Source organism: Rattus norvegicus, chromosome 8 (genome assembly GCF_036323735.1).
Source record: "Rattus norvegicus strain BN/NHsdMcwi chromosome 8, GRCr8, whole genome shotgun sequence".
In the NCBI taxonomy this organism is placed as follows: domain Eukaryota; kingdom Metazoa; phylum Chordata; class Mammalia; order Rodentia; family Muridae; genus Rattus; species Rattus norvegicus.
This window is the reverse complement of record NC_086026.1, coordinates 26738100-26761223: the sequence shown is the minus strand read 5'-3', so window position 1 is coordinate 26761223 and position 23124 is coordinate 26738100.

The window sequence follows — 23124 nt, the reverse complement described above, 5'->3', positions numbered from 1 at the left end:
GCAGAAATAATTAAAATCTTGGTTGAAATCAGTAAATTAGAAACAAGAGAACAATACAAAGAATCAAAAACTCCAAGAGCTGGTTCTTTCAGAAAATTGAAATATAGACAAACTCTTATACAAACTAAGTAAAAGGAATAGAGAAACAAACAAATTAACAAAATCAGAAGTGAAAACAGGGACATAACAGCAGACACAGAGAAAATCCAAAGAATATATACTCCTTCAAAAATCTGTAATCCACAAAATTGGAAAATGCAAAGGATTTGGATGACTTTTTTTGATAGATACCAATTACCAAAGTTAAATCAAGATCAGGTAAACATTTTAAATAGACCTGTAACTCCTATGAAAATAGAAGTAGTCATTAAAAATCCCTGAAACATAAAAGTCCATGGCCAGATGATTATTTGGTGCATATTTGGGGTAGACTTTCAAAGAAGAGCTAATACCAATATTACTCAAACTATTCCACAAGATAGAAACAGAAGGAACATTACCATGTTCATTTTATGAAGCCACAGTCATTCTGATACCTAAACCACACAAAGACTCAACCAAGAGAAGACATTGCAAACCAATCTCCCTTATGAACACTGATCCAAAAATAATAAAATATTTGCAAATCAAATTCAAGAACTCATCAAAAATATCATCCACCATAATCAAGTAGACTTAGTACCTTATATGCAGCAATATGTAACCCTTATATGCAGGGCTGACATATGAATATCCATAAATATAATCCATCATATAAACTAACTGGAAGAAAAAAACTCTACGTGATCATCTTATTAGATGCTGAAAAATCCTTCAAGTATTCTCCTTAACTTCCTCTCATAATTCTTGAATTTTTGGTTTTATTGAGCTTTTGCCTGTTTATTATGGTTTCTGGATGTATGTTTTTATGTGATTTGTGTGTATATATTTTTCCTTCCTTCCTTCCTTCCTTCCTTCCTTCCTTCCTTCCTTCCTTCTTTCTATTCTTCTTGTTGTTGATGTTGTTTTTGATTCACTGTTAGTATTCTAAAGAGAGAGGGAAAGTATGTGGAGTTGTGTGTGGGTGTAGGTTGGAAGGATCTAGGAGAATTTGGGGGTTGCAGGCTGTAAAATGAATAAAGTGTATGAACATAAATTTCTTGATAAAAAGTTCTTGAGATTCTTTCTTAATATAATACAACCAATGATAGTTGTTTGATTCCAATATTACAAACATTTGTTACCCAAATCTCAATAATGTCACTTATATAACTTATTTTATATAGATGATATACCTAGAATCTATTCATTAATAATTGTGCCTTGATAACACAGTAAGAAATTCCAGCTTTCGCGAGAAATGATATTTCTACTTTACTTCAGAAGAACAGATAGTGACAAGCCATAGATCAGGATGTAAGTAGTTTAGTCCCATGCAATTGAAGTTGTACTATATAATGTAGGGCTCAATGTTTATTTTATCTGTCAATCTACCTCTGTGTGTTTATACTAAAAATATTGCCAATCTGCAAAATATAGATCGATAACCCTTAAAGATAGGAAAATATCACCAGTGTGTATATATTTCTTTGAGAATTCTATCAGCATGAATATCAACTTAAAATGTCATTGTAGATATTACTATCCAAGATTTTGTGACACCTAAGACATATGGTCTTTATTCTCTTTCAAATAACACAATTTTGTTATGTTATGGTTTAAAAAATTAATTATATACTTATCAGATTTCCTTTAACCATTCCTCTGTTGGGAGGCTTCCATAACTCATCTATTATGAATACTCAGTCAAAATTGTTATGTGTCTCTGTGATGTGATGATTTGGAGTGCTTTGGGTGAATATCTGTTGGTGCTATAGTTGAATTATGTGATAAATCTATTGTTAGTTTTTTGAGAAACCTCTATACTTATTTTCATATATTCTGAAGTAGTTTGCCCCATAATGAGAAAAATAAGAGTTTTGATAGACATGGTTTTTAAAGGCCTTGATGGTCAGGCTGATAAGATATTCTAAATTATGCTTTAGACCAAGCTCTGAACTTCACATACCAATTATTTCTGCCTTTTAAATTTTCTTATGATTGTCAAAATCTATGTCATGAACTTTGAATATATGAGAGTTATAATGTCTTCAATAAGAAGATTAAAATTCTTGCTTCTATTCTGATGGGGATATTTTTAGGAGATGAAAGTATAGAAAAGAAGTGCTTAATGTTCTGAAGTCACATTGATTATGACCAACGTTTGTAAGCCAATAAAGAGTCTATTTAATGTTGACATGTAGTTTTTGAAACATATTTTGTGCTAACCATAGTATAAGCTGTGGGGAAATTAAAAGAAATTAGACATAATTATTGTCTTTAACTTATTATAGAATACTCATATATAAGGGAAAAATAAAAAGTTTCATCATATAAATAGAAAATAATATTTTAGGTTACAGGGTATTTTATTTGAATTGTATCAAGTTCAATATCACCCTACTATTATTCATAATATATGAGAATTTTGGCAATACCTTATAGATTTATTAGTCACACAACTGATTTTCCTATTTTCTCTTGCTTTTCAATGCAATTGTCCTTCAAAGGAAATGTCACATATAAATATATCAAGTCTTAGAGATACTAACAACTTTCCAAGCATTATAGAAATAATAAAGAAAGTAAATAAATTCAAAATTAAATCATTTCTTGGTCTTATAGAATAAAGTTTTCATTTTTCACCCATCACAAAAGGTTTTTGCTTAGTTATTGCCATTTAGAATAACATAAACTAGAATTTATCGACAATACTATTTGCAGGATGTTAACTAGGCAGTAGTACATGTAATGTATTTTCAAAGTTTTATGTTAGACATATGAAAATACAGTTTTTTTAGACCAATGCTCTTTCATTTTCTTTAGATTTTGAGATTATAATGTAATTACACCATTTAACTCACCCTTCTCCTTACAGGCCCCCTCATACACTGCTCCATGTCCTTTTTCAAATTCATAGTCACCTCTCTCTCTCTCTCTCTCTCTCTCTCTCTCTCTCTCTCCCTCCCTCCCTTCCTCTCTCTCTTTCCCTCTCTCTCTGTCACTCTCTGTCTCTGTCTATTCTGTCTCTCTGTCTCCCTCTCTCTCCTTCTCCCTTCTAAATTTATATGTGCAATCTGCTCAGTCTGTTCAATGTTACTTGTATGTATAAGTACATGGGGTTTACAATTTGGTATGGTTTCTTAGTCCGTCTGAACCATATTTTTTATTAGTCTTCAATTCTAGAGGTTACAATGGCACATACATCTAAAGCATGTATTATACTATCTAGCCTTCTGAGTAGAATGAAATAGAAGTCTGATTTTAATGTTATGATTCAGTGTGATTTTTTTTGAATAGAGGAGAATATGGACAGTTTCAATTCTATTCTAGAAGCCATGGCAAATCTGTCTTAAATTACTATTTTATTATTTTTTGTGTTATTTGCCTGTGATATATGACTACCCCTCTTTTTGTGGAAATATGAGGAATCACAAAAGTGAAAAACATGAATCTTCTGAATTTATAAGGAATGAAACACATATGAGGTTATTTTTGAGAATAATTAAGCAAGACCCTTCTGAAAAAATAAAAGGTCCCATGTAATAGTTAGGCAATCTACATCAAACATGTATTGCTACAATGTTTTGCTCAATTCTCTGGTGGACAACTGATATAAAGGCTCTACTTTTTGTTTTCCAGAAAACAAACTGGTAATCATCGAAGTTTATGTGATTAGGTAAATAAAGAGAACTAAGCTATATAGAATATACAGGGCCGAGTCCAGAGTTCAAAAATCCTTTAATAATAGTTCAAGACACTACTGTTGCTCTCCTTTACTTGCTATTCTTCCTCATCTTCACAATAACATAATTTCTTATGAAACAATTTTGAAGGACTATGACTATTTTGATGACTATGGGCAATAAACATAATACTGTGGTTATCCACCTTCTTTTTTATCTCAAACTGGTAATATTGTAAGACTGTTTAAAAAGAGACTTTACTTTAACCTTTGGTGTCTGAGTTGTCTTTGCCATGGGAAATTAAATAAAACTGACTTATATATCAGCCTACCTTAATATAACACACAGCATAAATTAACAAATCATCATAGAAGAAAATTTATAGGCCAGTTTCCTTTCATCAAGTTTTCTCTCATGATGAGCTATCAATGTTTCCATGAAGTCTCTATAATCCATCGTTTTCAGCACTTACTTATTGAAGCTTATTCTTTGATGCGTCATGACAAAGATCCAAAGTAACTCCTTCTTCTTATTCATGTAAGGTTCTGGTTGTTTTCATAGGATTGATACAAATATTAATGAAATAATCCCCTGATGCAATTAGCCACCAGTGGAGAATAAACTTCAGTGCCCCATCTGTACTTGAACCTTGACATTGAAACTTTGAAGGTCTGGAGTAATTATTGACTCTTTCATGACCTTGGTGATAGAATGCCCAGAGCTCATAATTATACAAATTGGTTTAAAGTATCACACTCTCTTAGAGGCTTTTAATATTAGAATTTTTTAAAAGGGAAGAAAAAATGCTTTGCTAAAAATTTATGACTCTTTGCTCAAGGGAAACTCTAGTTATCATTCAGTTTATTTCATTATTTTAATATTTCTTTAAAATATCTGTATGTTGTGTAGCATTAATTTGAATGAGATCAAATCATTCAATGAGTGATATAGGGTAATGTTTAGAGGGATGAAATCGGAAATGATGTAATTATAATCTTCAAAAATAAGATAAATAGAAAACCTGAATGTTTAAAATACTTTAAATTACAAGTTAGTATCTAAAGGAAATACAGTTTGTATGATATTTTCATAAAAATTTTGCTTTTACTTGTCTTTTTCTGCCAGTAACCCTCTCAGTCATCTGCTCCAACTTGCTAGAGCCCAAATAGTCTTGTATCTGTACATTTGATATAACTTGTTTGCATTTCATATCACATGTCAACAATTATTTTATCCCACTTTGATCTTAAAGAGTTCTTGTTTTCCTTCTGTGGTCCCCTTTCATTCATTCTTTGAGAACTTCATAAATACAAACATTATATACAATGAAATATGGCCTCTGTCTCTCTGTCTCTGTCTCTGTCTCTGTCTCTCTGTCTCTCTCTCTCTGTCTCTCTCTCTCTCTCTCTCTCACACACACACACACACACACACACACACAAACATATACTTCAACACAGTTACAGCATATAAGGGAAAACAGGTGATATTTGTATTTCTGAGTCTGGATTATTTTTCCGAACATATGATTTTTATACCCACCCATTTTCCTCCAAGTGCTTTAATTTGTAGGAACAAATAATACATATGCATAGCATATATTCTTCACATGCCATCGGTTGATAGACTGTTAGGGTGAATGTATTTCTTGTCTATCTATTGCAATAGTGTAGGTATGAAACTGTCTCTCAGAGTTCGGAGTATTTTGAATATTTAATGAATAGTGGTTCAAAACAAATTCAAATCAATTCAATGGCAAGAGATAAGAAAAATCAAAGTAGGAATTAATGAAAAAAGAATAAAAAATTGATGCAAGGAATAAACAAATCTAGAAGCTTGTTCTTGGAGACAATAATAAAATGTTGACATAGTTTGGTTCATCAAACCAAAAGAGAGGAGACAAATTAGCAGAATTATAAAGAAACAGGAAAACATGATAACAGACACTCAATAAATTCAAAGTGCTATACAAGAATATTTTAAAAACCTATACTGAAGTAAGCTGAAAAACTTAAAGGAAATGGTTGAGTTTCAATGTTCAGCTGAAGCACCAAAATGAAACAAAGAAGAAGCCAAACACGCAAACATACCCATAACAAATGAGAGTATTAAAGTAGTAATAGAAAGTTAAGCATGTGTGAAAGTAGGAACAGATAAATTCTCATCAGAATTCTACCAGACATTTAAATAACATCTACAACCAGTCCTTCTTAAAATATTCAAGAAAATGAAAACAGTTTATTGTGTTTTTTTCGCAGTAAAGTCAGTTCTGCCTGAGGACTCCAGTTTATTGTTATATTTGATTTTGCTTTTTATGAAATAACTTAAAGTTGGTTGGGTAGGGAATAGGAGAGACTCTAGGTCATGGGGAAGGAGAAACATAATCAAAATACATTTAAATTAAAATTATTTTAAATAATAAAACTATTAAAAAATAGAACCAGAAGCAGCACTCCCAAACTCCTACAAATCTGTTATTAGCACAACACAAAAGACAACATAAAGATACAACAACAAAAAAGAATGCTACAGACCAGTATTCCTGAGGAACATATACTCAAACCTTTTAAATAAAAAGATTATAGCATTGCCTCAAATAGATTATTCAATACAATTAAGTTGGCTTTATCCCCTGAAATTCAGGAATTGTTCAACATATGCTAGCCAATAAATGTAAATGTAATAAAACTGCACACATTAAATTAAAGACAAAAATTTCATGCTCATCTCAATAGATGAGGAAACATCCTTGAAAAAAGTCGATCTAGGTTCATAATGAGAACTCTGGAGAATGTAGTTAGAAGGAACATACTTTAACATGATAAAACTATATAAAAAGTTCCCACAGGTAACACAACAACTTAAATGGTAAAAAGCTAGAAACAATGTAACTGAAGGAATGAGAAAGGGAGATTTACAATCCCAATTCCTTTTCAACAGTTAACACTCAGCACTATCTAGAGCAATATGGCAAGAAAAATATGGCAAGAAAAGGAAACTAAAAGATTTAAAATAGGGAAAGAAAATGTAAAATTATCCTTGTTTGTATAGAATATGATAATGTACATTAGAAAGCTCAACAACTTTACTGTACAATTTATTGAAACAACAAACAAATTCAGCAGTATACACATAATCAACTTGCAAAAATCAGTTGTTTTCCATATACCAACACTAAGCACACAGAGAAGGAAATTATATGCACACTATTATTCATAGTATTTTAAAAGAAAAATAATATGTAGGCTAAATCTAGCTAAAGAAGTGAGGGACCTGTATAATGAAAACTAAGTTTTTGAAGGAAGAGATAAAGAAAGACATTTAAAAATGAAAAGACAGCCGGGGAAGGGAAAGGCAATGGGAGTGGGGGAAGAGGTGAACATGATCTGGTATTGGTTAGGGGAAAAGGACTGAAGCCATGAAGGACAGCAGAAGTAAAGGAAACATGTGATATCAGGAGGAAGAAGGTTGGGAGGACCCTCTAGAATGTACCAAAGACCTGGGAAATGAGAGACTATCAGGACTTAAAGGAGGGGACCCTAGATGAAATGTCCTACAGCATGGAGAAGGAACATATTAAACCCACATCTCGCAGAAATATAGGGCATCAAATGAAGGATTGGATTGCTATTCTACAGTCAAAACTCTGACCAATAATTCTTCTTGTCTAAAAGAAAGACAGGTGTTAGGAGCAATGCCTTTAAAACCCTCCATTATTGATGTTAATATTAGAGTTAAGTATGACTGGGTTCATGGAAAATCTCCAGTCAGTGGCAGAAGGCTAACTTGGTGGTCAGGATGCCTAATGATATGACAAACTTGTGACCTTTCTGAGAAACCAACATCTGGTGGTCAAGTTGCCTAATGATATGACAAACTTGTGGTGGTCAGGATGCCTAATGATATGACAAACTTGTGACCTTTCTGACATCCTGTTGATGTCAGCCGATTGCCTGCCCACAGGAGCAGGTGTCCTTGGCCTGTGTAAATTTTTCCCACTTCCCCCTCCCTCTATTACCCCTACTATGGTATAAATTCAGCCTTGGGAAAAATAAATTTATCACCTTGATCAGACTCTTGTCTTGGCGTTCTTCACGTCTCTTGTCCCCCATTCTTTCCTATGTGGTCCCCAACCTCTGCTGATTGCCCTGTTGGCTGGGACTTGCAGGGGTGGAAATGGAGAGGAGCCTGAGGGAAAGAAGGTTCAGTGACAGGCCCAAAGTGGGATCCCACTCAAGGGGAGGCCCCAAGACCTGATACCATTACCGAGGCTTTGGGGCATTCACAAAAATGGACCTATCATGACTGCCCTCCAAAAGACCCAACAAGCAGCTATAAGAGTCAGATGCAGATATGTGCATCAAACTAATGGAAAGCAGCTGCTGAATCCTCTGGTTGAGTTAGGGAAAAGCTGGAGGAAGCTAAAGAGGAGGGCAATCCTGTAGGAGGACCAGCAGTCTCATTAACCTGGACTCCTGAGATCTCTCAGAGACTGGATCATCAACCAGGTAGCATACACCAACTGAGATGAGATTTCTAACACACATGCAGCTGAGGACTCCTGGGTTTGGGTTCAGTTGAAGATTCACCTAATCCTGAAGAGACTGGAGGCCCCAGAAAGTTTAGAGGTAGGTGGCATGGGGACATCATTGTGGAGACTAGGGGGTGGGGAGGTATTCGATGTGGAACTGCCTTGGGGGTGGACTGGGAGGGAAATAAAATCTGAAGTGCAAAAGTAAATACATGAAAATAATTAAACAAAAAGAAAAAGAAAAGATAGCTCATGCTCATGGATTGGTACAACTCAACATTATGAAAATTAGCTTTCTACTAACAGTTGTTTACGAATTCAATGCAATTGCAGTAAAAATCTCCATTTAATTTGTGCAGAAATAGAGAAAAATATTCTGAATATTCAAATACATCCACAAAAATCCCCAGAATGCCAAAATAATACTAAGCAAAAAACCAAAAACAAACAAAAAACAATGTTTGAGGGATTACAATCCCAAATTTTAAGATGTATTACAAAACAATAGTAACAAAAGCAATATGATACTGACACAGAACTGATATGCAAATCAATGGAAGAAAAGCAAAGACCAATCCATGAACACACAGAACTTGAACTACTTAAACTTTGATAAAGTGCCAAAAATCACTCACTGAAGCAAAGAAATGATCTTCAACAAAGGGTGCTGGGAAATCTCAATGCCCACACGCAAATTAACCCACATCTATAACTTTAAAAATCTAATTCGAAGTTGATGGAAGAACTAAACATTAAACTTCAAACACCAAATCTGCTAGAATAGAACATAGGATGTACCCTACATAATATAGTTATAGGAGCAATTTTCTGCCTATGACTTCATTTACCTTAGAATTAAGGTCAAAATGTAACAAGTGGGACTTTATAAATATAAAAAAATTCTGTACAATTAAAAACCAATCCACCAGATAAATAGGAAGCACACAAAATTGGAGACAATATTTGTCAGTTATACATCTGACAGAGATTTAATATTCAGAATGTACAAAAATCTTGAGTCAGGAAAACAAGTGACTCACTTAGAACATGTGCCTGTTCACAAAACAATGAGTGGATCAAAATATCTCATAAAATGTTGATCATTCTTGCAATTAGGGAAGTGCAAATCTAATCAACTTTGATATTTCATCTTACACCAGTCAAAATGGCAAATATCAATAGAACAATCAATAAATGCTGGGAACAATGCAGGGAAAAGGGAACCTCATTCACTGTTTATACAGTGATGCAAAGTGATGCAGCCAGTATGGAAATCAGTATAGAGAAGATTCTCAAAAGAGCTGAAAATAAATCTACCATATGACAGAGTTATACAACTCCTTCCCAAAGGAGTTGATACTTTCTTCTATAGAAACTTGTTCAGCCATGTTTGTTGGTGCTCTATTGATAATTGCTATGAAATAGAAACATCATAAATATCCTACAAACTACAAGTTAATGGATAATTAATCTACACACACACACACACACATACACAAACACACACAAACAATGGGAAAACAATCAACTGTGATGAAAAAATGAGAGAATGAACATTGCAGGTAAATAGATGGAACTGAAAAGTATTGCAGTAAGTGAGGCAACTCAGATTAAGAAAGGCAAGTCACATGTTCTTTCTCATTTGTGACTTCTAGCACTAAGTCTTCTGATGTGTATATGGCCTCTAGTAACTATAGAAACTAGGAATGCAAAATGCAGAAATTTGTAGAACAGGAGAAATGTGGAGGAGTGGAATGAGAAATAGCAGATTTATGTGATCATTTCATGGAAGTGGGAACAGGATACTATCTTTGGAGAGAAGAGAAAAACACAGATGATGCTGTAGAAGGGCAGAGGAATAGTAGGATACAGGTGATCTGATAGAAGAAATTGGAAGAGAGTTGCTCTAAAGGGAGGTGAGAGGTAAATTGAGAATGTGAGAAGAGGGTGAAGGAGAATGTCAGGCAACAAATAATCTGAAAGGTGACATGGAGTATATTGTGGGAGAAGGATAGAGGTAAACTCAGAAGAAGGAGGTAATGGGTAAAATAACAATGAAAGTATCTGAAAAAGCCCCAGGTATCATACTTTTATTTATTTACCTAAAATCCTATGTAACACATAATTCCATATTATTATTACTATTACACACGCAGATAGTTTTAATGAACTTTTCTTATTTGTGCTGATTGTGCTCACTCCAAGAGCAAAAGACCACCAGTGAAAGCTCTAATACCAGACATAAGATGGCCAACTTGATTTGTTCAATATTTGAGTTGAGACATTAAGAGATGTCCAAGAGACTCCTGAAACATACAGCCAATTGCTGTTGACTTTGGTTATCTCCTCAGGTGAAGAGTGTAAATTCCCATTGCTAAAGATGCTATGTGTAAATTAATTAAGAATTAAACTTATTGCTGTCTAGCTTCAAATGAATGAGATTTATGTTTAGGTTTTGTCTTTTACTGTTTATTGTAATGCTAAGTGCTGGCCTCCAAGTTTTGGAGTCTGCACATAGCCTGAGGCATCCTGCCCCTAGATAATTCTGATTGGCAAATAAAGATGCCAGCAGTTAATACTTGGGAAGAAGAGATATAGATGGGGTTTGGATTTCCCTGGCTGGGGCCACAAGGAGGAAGAAGGAATAGAAGCAGCTACCATAAAATAGCAAGAATGAATAGGAGAGACACAAGGAGAACCTCCATGGGCTAGGGACTCAGGGAATGTCTCCCAGAGGGCTGCCTAATTGGAACTAAGAGCAACCCAGATGAAACATAGTAATAAGTTGAGTTATGCATAGGAGTAGGTTCTAAAAACATGGAGGATAGGCAGATGCCCAATTATAGTGCTGCTGAAGGCATATTTAACTGTAAAGGCTGTGTGTGTCACTCATCTGGAAACAGATGAATGTATGAAGAAACCATGTATCATGAATTTTAATAATTTTCACACCAGACTTAAGCTATATTTATTTATTAAGCTATATAAGACTATTTGTGATTACCACAAATCTAAATTGCTATTATTAGTCTGGCTACTACTCCAATGTGCTCCAATGTGCTAATGGAAGGATGGGGACACCAGCCCACCTACAAAACTTTTGAACTAAAATTGCTCCTGTCTAAAAGAAATACATGGACAAAAAGAGAGAAAAGTCTGAATGAATAGCTGACCAGTGACATACAAAACAGGACCATTGCATGGAACTAATCCCTGATAATATTACTGATGCTTGCAGATAGGAAACTAATATAGCTCTCCTCTGAGAGGCTTTACTAGAAGCTATTAAGACAGTTTCAAATATTTTCTGCCAAGCATTGAACAGAGTTCAGGATCCCCTCTGGAAGAGTTAGTGAGAGGACTGAAGGAAATGAAAGAGATGGCAACACCATAAGAAGACCAACAATATCAACAAACCTGTATTCTTGGAAGCTTTCAGAGTCTGAGCCACCAACCAAAGAGCATAAATAGCCTGTCTGAGGCCCCTGACACATATGTAGTAGAGGGATGATTTGTCTAGCCTCAGTGGAAGAAGATTTGTTTAATGTTGTAGAAGTTTGATGCCCCAAGGTCTGGGAAAGCCCAACTGACACCCTCTGGGAGGCAAAGGGTAGTGTGATAGGAAAATCTGAGAAGGGAGGTAACATTTGGAATAAAAATGAATAAACTAATTTTTAAAAGAAGCATAGAATAATATAAAGAATCAATGAAAACAAGATCTGGTTCTTTGGAAAAATCAACAAGATAGCCAAACCAAAAGGCACTGAGACAGTACCCAAATTAAAAAATCAGAAATGAGACAGGAGGCATAACAACAGACACCACAGGAATTGGAAAATTATCTAGGTCTTAGTTTAAAAACTTTTACTCTATAAAACTGAAAATTCGAGATGAAATAGATGATTTTATGGATATATTCCACTTACTAAAGTTAAATCAAGATCATATAAACAATCTAAGCAGTTCTATAACCCTTATTGGAATAGAAGCAGTCATTAAAATCTCCCAACCAAACAAAGTCCAGGACCAGATGGTTTTAGTGCAGAATTGTACCAGATTCTCAAACAAGAGCTAATACCAATACTTCTTAAACTATTATACCAAAGAAGAACAGAAGTAATATTGCCAAATCCATTCTATGAGGCTATAGTCACTCTGATACCTAAACAACACAAAGAATTGACAAAGAAAGAATTTCAGACTAATTTGTCTTATGAATATTGATGCAAACATACCCAATAAAATATTAAAAAACCAAATCCTTGATCATATGAAAAATATCATCCACCATGACCAAGAAGGCTTCATCCGACAGATGCAGGGGTGATTCAATTTATTATTAAAAAATCCGTCATTGTAATCTACCATATAAACAAATGGAAAGAATAAACACTACATGATCATTTCATTAGATGCTGAAAAAGCTTTTGTCAAAATCCAATAACCCTTCTTGTTAAAAGTCTTGGAGAGATTAGGAGCATAATACATGTTCCAAAACACAATAAAAGCAATATACAGTAAGCTAATAGCCAACATCAAGCTAAATGGACAGAAACTTAAAGCAATCACACTAAAATCATGGACAAAAGAAAGCCATCCACTCTCTACATATCTCTTCAATATAGTAGTTGATGTTCTAGCTAGAACAATAATACAACTAAAGTACATCAAGTAGATAAGTATTGGAAAGGAAATGCAAATCAAAGTATCACTATTTACAGATGATATAGTAGTATACATAATGATCTCAAAATTCTAGCAGAGAACTCTTACAGCTGATAAATATTTTCAGCTAAGTGTCTAGATACAAAATTATCTAAAAAAAGAGTAGCCTTCCTTTATACAAATGACAAATGGTCTGAAAAAGAAATTAGGGAAACAATACAATTGACAATTGCTACAAATAATATAGAATATCTTGGCGTAATGCTAAGAAAGCAAAACAAAAACAAAAACAAACAAAAAAAACCCCTCTATGACGGGCACTTCAAGTTTCTGAAGAAAGAAATAGAGGAGGATATCAGAAAGATGTCTCTTGTATTCTTTCATCAATAGGATTACTATAAAAATTGATCAGCTTAGCAAAGCAATCTCCGGATTCAATAAAATTCTCATAGAAATTCCAACACAATTCTTTACAGATAATTGAAAAATCAATTCTCAAAATCACATGAAAAATTAAAAAACAAAGATATGTAAAAACAATCCTGTATATTAAAAGAGCTTCTTGAGCTATCATCATCCATGATTTATAGCTATACTATAGGGCAATAGTAATAAAAACTGCATGGTATTGGTATAGGAACATACATGTTGGTCAATTAAATAGAACTGAAGACTCAGAAGTTATCCTATGTGCCTATGGATACTTGATATTTCACAAAGAACACAAAACCATACAGTAGAATAGCCAGGGCATCTTAAAAAATAGTATTAGTCTAACTGGATGTCTCTATGTAGAAACGTGCAAATAAATCCATATCTGTCACTCTGCATAAAATTCAAATCTGAGTGACTGAGAGAAATACAATCATCAGGAAAATACAGACCGAAATGACTCTGAGATTCTATCTTTCACTCATCAGAATGGCTAAGATCAAAAATTAAAACATCAGTAAATATTGGTAAAGAGGTGGAAAAAGCAGAACACTTCTTTCTGTTGATGAAGAGAGTGCAAACTTGTACAACCAGTTGGGAAAACAATTTGACAGTTTCTCAGAAAACTGGGAATAGTTCCACCCCAAGATCCAGGTATACCAATCCTAGGAATATACCCCAAAATGTTCCCCCATACACCACCAGGACACTTGATCAACTATATTTGTTGAAGCTTTATTCATAATAGTCAAATGTGGAAACAACAAGATGTCACTCAACTGAAGAACAGATTAAAAAATAATGTGGCATCTCTATATAATGGATTCAGCTATTAAAATAAGGACATCATGAGATTTGTAGGCAACTGGATGGAACTTGAGAGCATATAATCCTGAGTAAGGTAACACAGACCCACAAAGATACCCATGGTATGTACTCATTTATAAGTGGACACTAGCCATAAAATACAAGGTAACTATGTTACAATCCACAGACCCAAAGAAATAAGTAAAGATGAGTGTTCAAGGATGGATGTGTGATTCCCAAGCAAAAGGGGAAATTACATAGTTGGTGAATGGTGAGAGAGAAGTGAATGGTAGAGAGGATGAGGAGGGGAATGAAGATGATGATCAGGTATTGAGGAGATGGGGGTGTAAGAGGGCTGGGAATGAGACTGGAAATTGTTGGTGGACATCTTTAGGCCTGGATGGAGATCTGGGACAGGGATGTCTCAAGGTGTCTTTGAGGGTGAACCTGAGATTCCTAATTATGGAGAAGCAGCCACTTATAGCCAGGACTTACCATGGAGTGAGGAGGACGTCAACCCATGCACAAAACCCAAAGTTTGGCCTGCCTACAAGATGTGCATGGAGGGCCAAGAGAATGAATGGAGATAAGCAGCATTGGGAGTAAGGACCCTCTAGGAAGTATCAGGGACCCTGGAGGTGAGAGACTCTCAGGACTTAATGGGGTGACCTTAGCTGAAATGCCCAAGAACGTGGAGAGTTCATCTTTAGTAGATACTCAAAGCCTTAAGGGGCAGAATGGAGTTACTAATACACAGTCAAAATTTTTGATCCACAACTGTTCCTCCCTAAAAGAACTATAGGGAAAAAAGGAGAAAGGGAGAAGGAAAGGCAGTCCCATGACTAGTTCATTTTGGGATCTATCTCATGGGAGGGCACCAAGGCCTGACACTATTACTTATGATTGCTTACAGATGGGAGCCTGGCATGGCAGTTCTCTCAGAGTCCCAATTGGCAGCTGACTGACACAGAATCAGATACTTAGATCCAATCATTGAACTGAATGAATTTAAGGGGCCCTGTGGTTGATTTAGGAGAAGGCTTAATGAAACAGAAAGGGAGAGCAACCTCATAGGAAGCCAGCAGTTTTAACTTACCAAGACCAGAGGAAGCTCCCAGAGACTGAGTCACCCACCATTCTTGGGCCAGTCTGAAGGTCCTGGAACAAATATGGCAGAAATTTTCCTGCTTAGGCTTCAGTGGGAAGAGTTGTGCTTATTCGTTAAGAGATTTGAGTCCCCAGGGAAGGCAAGACTTGGTGTGTGTGTGTGTGTGTGTGTGTGTGTGTGTGTGTGTGTGTGTGTGTGTATGTGTGTGTGTGTGCGTGCTTGTGTGTGTGCACCTTTTCAGAGGCAAGGAGGAGGAGGAATTGGATGAGGAACAGTAATGAGGGGGGCGTCTGAGGGAGGGCAATGACTGAAATGTAAATTTAAAAAAAGATGTGCAGGGATGAAGATAAAGTAAAGTCTGAAGGAATTGCCAACCAAGGATTGTCCCAACTTGAAACCTATTTCATGTGAGAACCAAACCCTGATATGATCAATGATACTCTGCTATGCTTATCGACAGGAGCCTAGCATAACTGTTCCTGAGAGGCAACATCCAGCAGCAGATGGAAACATATGCTAAGTCCCACAGGCAAACATCAAGCTGAGCTCTTGGAGTTCTGTGAAAGAGTGTGGAATAGGATTGTGCCACCTGGACTTGTCAAGACATCACAAGTCCTACAAAGTCAACTAACATGGGTCCATAGGGGCTCACAGAGTTTGACCACCAACCAAAGATCAAGCAGAGGCTGGACCTAGACCTTCTACCTACTTAAAGCAGATGTGCAGCTTGGTCTTCATTTGATTCTCCTAACATTTGGAGTAAGGGACCTCTCTGACTCTTTTGCCTGTCCCTGGATCTTCTTCCCCTAACTGGACTGCATGGTTGTGCTTCAATGGGAGAGGATATGCTTAGTCTTGTTAGGATTAGATGACCCAGGGTGGGGTGGTACCTTAGGGGTCTTCTCTGAGTAGAATGGGAGGGTACAATGGGGGAGAGTTATGTGAGGGTGGTGTTAGGAGGAGAGGATTGTTGGTGGCTGCAATCAAGATGGAAAGTAAATGAATTAATAAATTAACGAAAAACTGTAGTAATTTATACAATGGGGTATTACTCAACTGGTAACTCAATGACATCATTAAATTTGCAAGCAAATGGATGGTTACCTGAGTGTGGTAACCTAGACTTAGAAAGTCAAGCAAGGTATGTACTCAATTATAAGTTGACATCAACTGCAAAGTGAAGGATAATCATGGTATAATCCACATATCCAGAAAAACTAAGTAACAAGGATGTCTTAAGGGAGGATACATAGATATCCCAGGAAAGTCAAAATAGAATAGATTTTGCATGTGGACTAGGAGCAGCTGAAGATGGAAATAGTAAGGATTATGTGGGAAGAAAATGGGAGGAGAGAGTACAAGAGACATCTGGAATTGGAAGGCAACTCAGTGGCAAGATAGAAATTCAGTACAATGGAAACTACTAGGAATCTTTTAGGGAGAGTCTGACTAGGATGTCTTGTAATGTAGGATACAGATCCTGAATCAGCCATCTACCACAGCCAGACAGGACTTTCAGTGAAACCTAGCCCCAAAACCTTCAACCTACAACTTGATTTGCCACATGATGTGGCTCTGTGACACTGTGGTAAAGGTGTCACAGAAAATATGGGAGTAGATAATCAATGACTGGTCCAGCTTGAGGCCCATATTATGAGAGGGAGCTCACCTCTGACATTACCTGGATGGCCAGAAACCTGATGCCAAATGGACCAAAAACTAGGTTTGAAGCAAACCTGACTGGCAACAAACAAAACAAAGCAAACCCTCAGTGAAATGATGCCTAATGAAATTCCGCTATACTCATAGATTGGTGACTAACCCAATTGTCATCAGTAATGTTTTATCTAGCAACCTATGGGAAAAGATGCAGAGACTCACAGTTAAATATTACGTGGAGTTTGAGGAATCCTGCTGAAAAGGAGGAGGAAGGGTTATTCAAGACAGAGGGGTCAAGGACACCACAAGAAAACTCAGAGAATCAGCAAATTTGGACTTACTGATACTGAACTAAGAATCAGGGAGCCTGCATATGTCTAACCTGGGCAGCATGTACATTTTGTATTATAATACTATAGCTTGGTATTTTTATGGGACTACCAACCAAGGGGACAGGGCATTTGTTTGATGCTTTTGCCTGCTGTGGAGACATTTGTCCATCTATTTGGTTTCCTTTTCCAGCCTTAATATGAGGGGAGGTGCCTAATTTTATTAAAACTTGATATGGCATGTTTGGTTGATAATCCTGGGAGACCTTCCATTTGTAAATGGTAACAGACAAGTGAATAAGGAAGGAGTTACTTACTGGTGGGGAGAATGTAGGAGGTGGGTTAGAGGGAGGAAGGGAGGAAAATTGCAGTCAGGATAATTTTACAAGGATAATAATTTTACAAGTTAACAAATAATAAGAAAATTAAATAAGACTAAATTAACAAAAAAGAGTCAGAGTCAATCAACAATGTGAAAGAATATTGTAGTGTGAAAACAAGACAAAATAATTGAATCACTCAATCAAAGCATTTCTATTTTTAGCTTTTTGAGATATGTCCAGTGATTTCAGTTTGAACTTTGATCAACAGTGAAAGATTTTTTCTCTTTCCCATATTCTTTTTTTTTTTTTTTGGTTCTTTTTTTCAGAGCTGGGGACCGAACCCAGGGCCTTGCGCTTCCTAGGTAAGCGCTCTACCACTGAGCTAAATCCCCAGCCCCTCTTTCCCATATTCTTATCTGTATTTTATGCCATATTTTTGATAATAGCCATTTTGATTGGACTAAGTTGAAACCTCAAAGTGGTTTCCATTGAATTTTCCTGATGAATTGGATTATTGTATAATTTAGAGTATCAGGTACTTGAGTTTCTTCTTTTTAGAATTCGTCAATCTCAGATAATCTTTAAATAGTATTGCTTACATTCTTGATTTTAACATTCTTTAGCTCTTCCTTTGAAAATTATAGATACCAAGATGATATCTGAAGTATAGGAGCAGAGACTTTTCTTTCTTTTTTATTGAATATTTTCTGTATTTACACTTCAAATGTTATACACTTTTCTCCCTCTCCTGTCCCCAACCCCCTCCTATTGCTTCTATGAGGATGTTACCCCTCTCACCCACTCCCAACTCACCACTCTGTAATTCCCCTACCCTGGGGAAATGAGCCTTCGTAGTACCAAGGGCCTCTCCTCCTACTGATGATAGACAATGCCATCCTCTTCTATATAGCTATGGGCTCCTCCATGTATTCTCTTTGGTTGGTGGTTTAGTCCCTGGAAGCTCTAGGGGGTTTGGTTGGTTGATATTGTTGTTCTTCCTATAAGGTTGCAAACCCCTTCAGTTCCTTCAGTCCCTTCTCTAACTCTTATATTAGGGTCCCCATGCTCAATCTAATGGTTAGCTGCAAGCATCCTCATCTGTATCACTAGGGATCTGTCATAGTGTCTCAGTAGACAGCTCTATCATGCTTCTGTCAGCAAGCACTTTTTGGAATCAGCAATAGTGACTGGGTGTGGTGGCTGCACATGGGATGGATCCCCAGGTGGGACAGTCTCTGGATGCCTTTTCTTCAGTCTATACTCCATACTTTGTCTCTGTATTTCCCCCTTCTAAAAAGGAATGAAGCATACCCAAAAGATGTTTCAACATATAACAAGGATATATGCTCAATATGTTTATAGCAACCTCATTTATAATAGCCAGTACCTAGAAGGAACCCAGATGTGCTTTAACAGAGGAATGGATATAGAAAGTGGGGTACAGTTATACAATGTAATACTACTCAGCTAATAAAAACAGTGAAATCATGGAATTCTTAGGCTAATGGATGGAACTAGAAAATATCATCTTGAATGAGGCAATGCAGTCACAAAAGAACACACATGGTATACACTCACTGAGAAGTGGCTATTAGCCCAAAAGCTTGGAGTACCCAAGAAACAATTCACAAACCGTATGAAGCTCAGGAAGAGGGAAGACTAAAATATGGATGCTTCAGTCCATCTTAGAAGGGGAAACAAAATACTCAAACTATTCCATAAAACAGAAACAGAAGGAATACTATCTAATTCATTCTATGAAGCCACAATTACTCGTATACCTAAGCCACACAAGGACCCTACCAAAAAAAGGGAACTCGCTTATGAATATTGATACAAAAATACTCAGTAAAATTCTTGCAATCTGAATCCAAGAACATATCAAAGCCATCATTCACCATGATTAAGTAGGCTTTATCTCAAGGATACAAGGTTGGTTCACTATACAAAAGTTGATTAATGTAATTCACCATATAAGCAAACTCAAAGAAAAAAACTACATGATCAACTCCTTAGATGTAGAAAAAACATTTGAAAAAATACAACATACCTCCAGGTTTAAATATTGGAGATATCAGGAATCCAAGGACCGTATGTAAACATAATAAACAGCCGGTATCAAATTAAATGGAGAGATATTGAAGCAATCCCACTAAAATTGGGGACAAGACAAGGATGCTCACTCTCCCCATAACTATTCAATATAGTACTCAAAGTGCTAGTTAGAACAATAGGCCAACAAAGAGAGATACAAATTAGTAAAGAAGAATTAAAGGTATCACTATTTGCAGATGATACAATAGTATATATAAGCAACCCCAAAATTCTACCAGAGAATTTCTCCAGCTCTTAAAAACACTCAGCAAAATAACCTGATATAAAATTAACTCAAATAAATCAGTAGCCTTCCTTTATACTAATGATAAACAGGGTGAGAAAGAAATTAGGGAAACAACTCCCTTCACAATAACCACAGATAATAAAAAATATCACCAAACCAGTGAAACATCTTTATGATAAGAGCTTCAAGTCTCTCAAGAAAGAAATCTAAGAAGATCTCAGAAAATGGAGAGATCTCTCATGATCATGGGATCATACATTAGCGGCCAACATAGTAAAAATGGCCATCCAACCAAAGGAAAACTACAGATTCAATGCAATCCCCATCAAAATCCCAACATAATTGTTCAAAGACATGGAAAGAGCAATTATCAAGTTCATCTGGAAAGAGAAAAACCCAGAATAGCAAAACCAATTCTTTTTCTTTTTATCTTTACAGAGTATTTCTTATTTACATTTTGATTGTTATTCCCTTCCCGGTTTCCGGGCCAACATCCCCCTAGCCCCTCCCACTCCCCTTCTATATGGGCTTCCCGTTCCCATCCTCCACCCATTACCACCATCCCCACAACAATCATGTTCACTGGGGGTTCAGTCTTGGCAGGACCAAGGGCTTCCCCTTCCACTGGTGCTCTTACTAGGCTATTCATTGCTACCTATGAGGTTGGAGCCCAGGGTCAGTCCAGGTATAGTCTTTGGGTAGTCGCTTAGTCCCTGGAAACTCTGGTTGCTTAGCATTGTTGTTCATATGGGGTCTCGAGCCCCTTCAAGCTCTTCCAGTCCTTTCTCTGATTCCTTCAACGGGAGTCCCGTTCTCAGTTCAGTGGTTTACTGCTGGCTTTCGCCTATGTATTTGCTGTATTCTGGTTGTGTCTCTCAGGAGAGATCTACATCCGGTTCCTCTCAGTCTGCACTTCTTTGCTTCATCCATCTTATCTAGTTTGGTGGCTGTATATGTATGGGCCACATGTGGGGCAGGCTCTGAGTGGGTGTTCCTTCTGCCTCTGTTCTAAACTTTGCCACTCTATTCCCGGCCAATGGTATTCTTGTTCCCCTTTTGAAGAAGGAGTGAAGCATTCACATTTTGGTCATCCTTCTTGAGTTTCATGTGTTCTGTGCATCTAGGGTAATTCAAGCATTTGGGCTAATAGCCACGTATCAATGAATGCATACTATGTGTGTTTTTCTGTAAGTGGGTTACCTCACTCATGATGATATTTTCCAGTTCCATCCATTTGCCTATGAATTTCATAAAGTCATTGATTTTGATAGCTGAGTAATATTCCATTGTGTAGATGTACCACATTTTCTGTATGCATTCCTCTGTTGAAGGGCATCTGGGTTCTTTCCAGCTTCTGGCTATTATAAATAAGGCTGCTATGAACATAGTGGAGCATGTGTCTTTGTTATATGTTGGACCATCATTTGGGTATATGCCCAAGAGAGGTATAGGTGGGTCCTCAGGTAGTTCAATGTCCAATTTTCTGAGGACCAGGCTGATTTCCCGAATGGTTGCACCAGTCTGCAATCCCATCAACAATGGACGAGTGTTCCTCTTTCTCCACATTCTCGCCAGCATTTGCTGTCACCTGAGTTTTTGATCTCAGCCATTCTCACTGGTGTGAGGTGAAATCTCAGGGTAGTTTTGATTTGCATTGCCCTTGTGACTAAAGATGTTGAAAATTTCTTTAGGTTTTTCTCAGCCATTCAGCATTCCTCAGCTGTGAATTCTTTCTTTAACTCTGAACCCCATTTTTAATAGGGTTATTTGTCTCCCTGCGGTCTAACTTCTTGAGTTCTTTGTATATTTTTGATATAAGCCCTCTATCTGTTTTAGGCTTGGTAAAGATCTTTTCCCAATCTGTTGGTTGCCGTTTTGTCCTAACCACAGTGTCTTTTGCCTTAGAGAAGCTTTGCAGTTTTATGGGATCCCATTTGTCGATTCTTGATCTTAGAGCATAAGCCATTCGTGTTTTGTTCAGGAAATTTTCTCCAGTGCCCATGTGTTCCAGATGCTTCCCCACTTTTTCTTCTATTAGTTTTAGTGTATCTGAAAACCATTTCTGAACAATAAAATAGTGGCTGGGGGAATCACCATCTCTGGCCTCAAGTTCTACTACAGAGCATTAATGATAAAAACTGCATGGTCTTGGTAGACAGATTGATCAGTAGAATAGAATTGAAGACTCAGAAATAAAACCACGCACTTATGCACACTTTGACAAAGAATCCAACAATATTCAATGGAAAAAAGAAAAAAGCATCTTCAATAGATGGTGCTGGTCTAACTGGCTGAAAAATGAAAATAGACCCATATTCATCACCATGCACAAAGCACACGTCCAAGTGGATCAAGAACTTCAACATAAAATCAGAAACATCTCATAGAAGAGAAATGGAAAATCCTTGAATGTATTTGCACTGGGGGAAATTTCCTAAACAGAACTCCCATGGCTTACACTCTAAGATCAAGAATTGATAAATGGGACCTCATGAAACTGGCAATCTTCTGTAAGGCTAAGGACATAGTCGATAAGACAAATCAGCATCCTACAGATTGGGAAGAAAATCTTCACTAACCCCACATTCAATAGAAGACTAATATTCAAAATATATAAAGAACTCAAGAAGTTAACCACCAAAAACCAAACAACTCAATCAAAAAATAGGTATAGAATTAAACCAAGAATTTATAGCATAAGAATCTGAATTGGCTGAGAAGCACCTAAAGAAATGTTTAAAGTTCTTTTTGAACAGAGAAATGCAAATCAAAATGACCTTGAAATTCCACCTTATGCAAGTCAGAATGGTTAAGATCAAAATCCCAAGTGACAACAGATTTTGTCAAGGATGTGGAGAATGAGGAACACTTCCCCATTGCTTCCCCGATTGCAAACCGGTACAACCACTCTGGAAATCAATTTGTAGGTTCTTCAGAAAATTGGAAATAGACCTACCTAAAGTCCCAGAAATACCACTCTTGGGAAGATACCCAAAATGTTCCACTTTGCCACAGGGGCAAGTGCTCCACTATGTTCATAGTGGCCTTATTTGTGATAGGCAAAAGCTGTAAACAACCCAGTTGTCCCAAGACAAAAGAATGGATACAGAAAATATGGTCCATTTATACAATGGAATACTACTCAGCTACTAAGAACAAGAACAT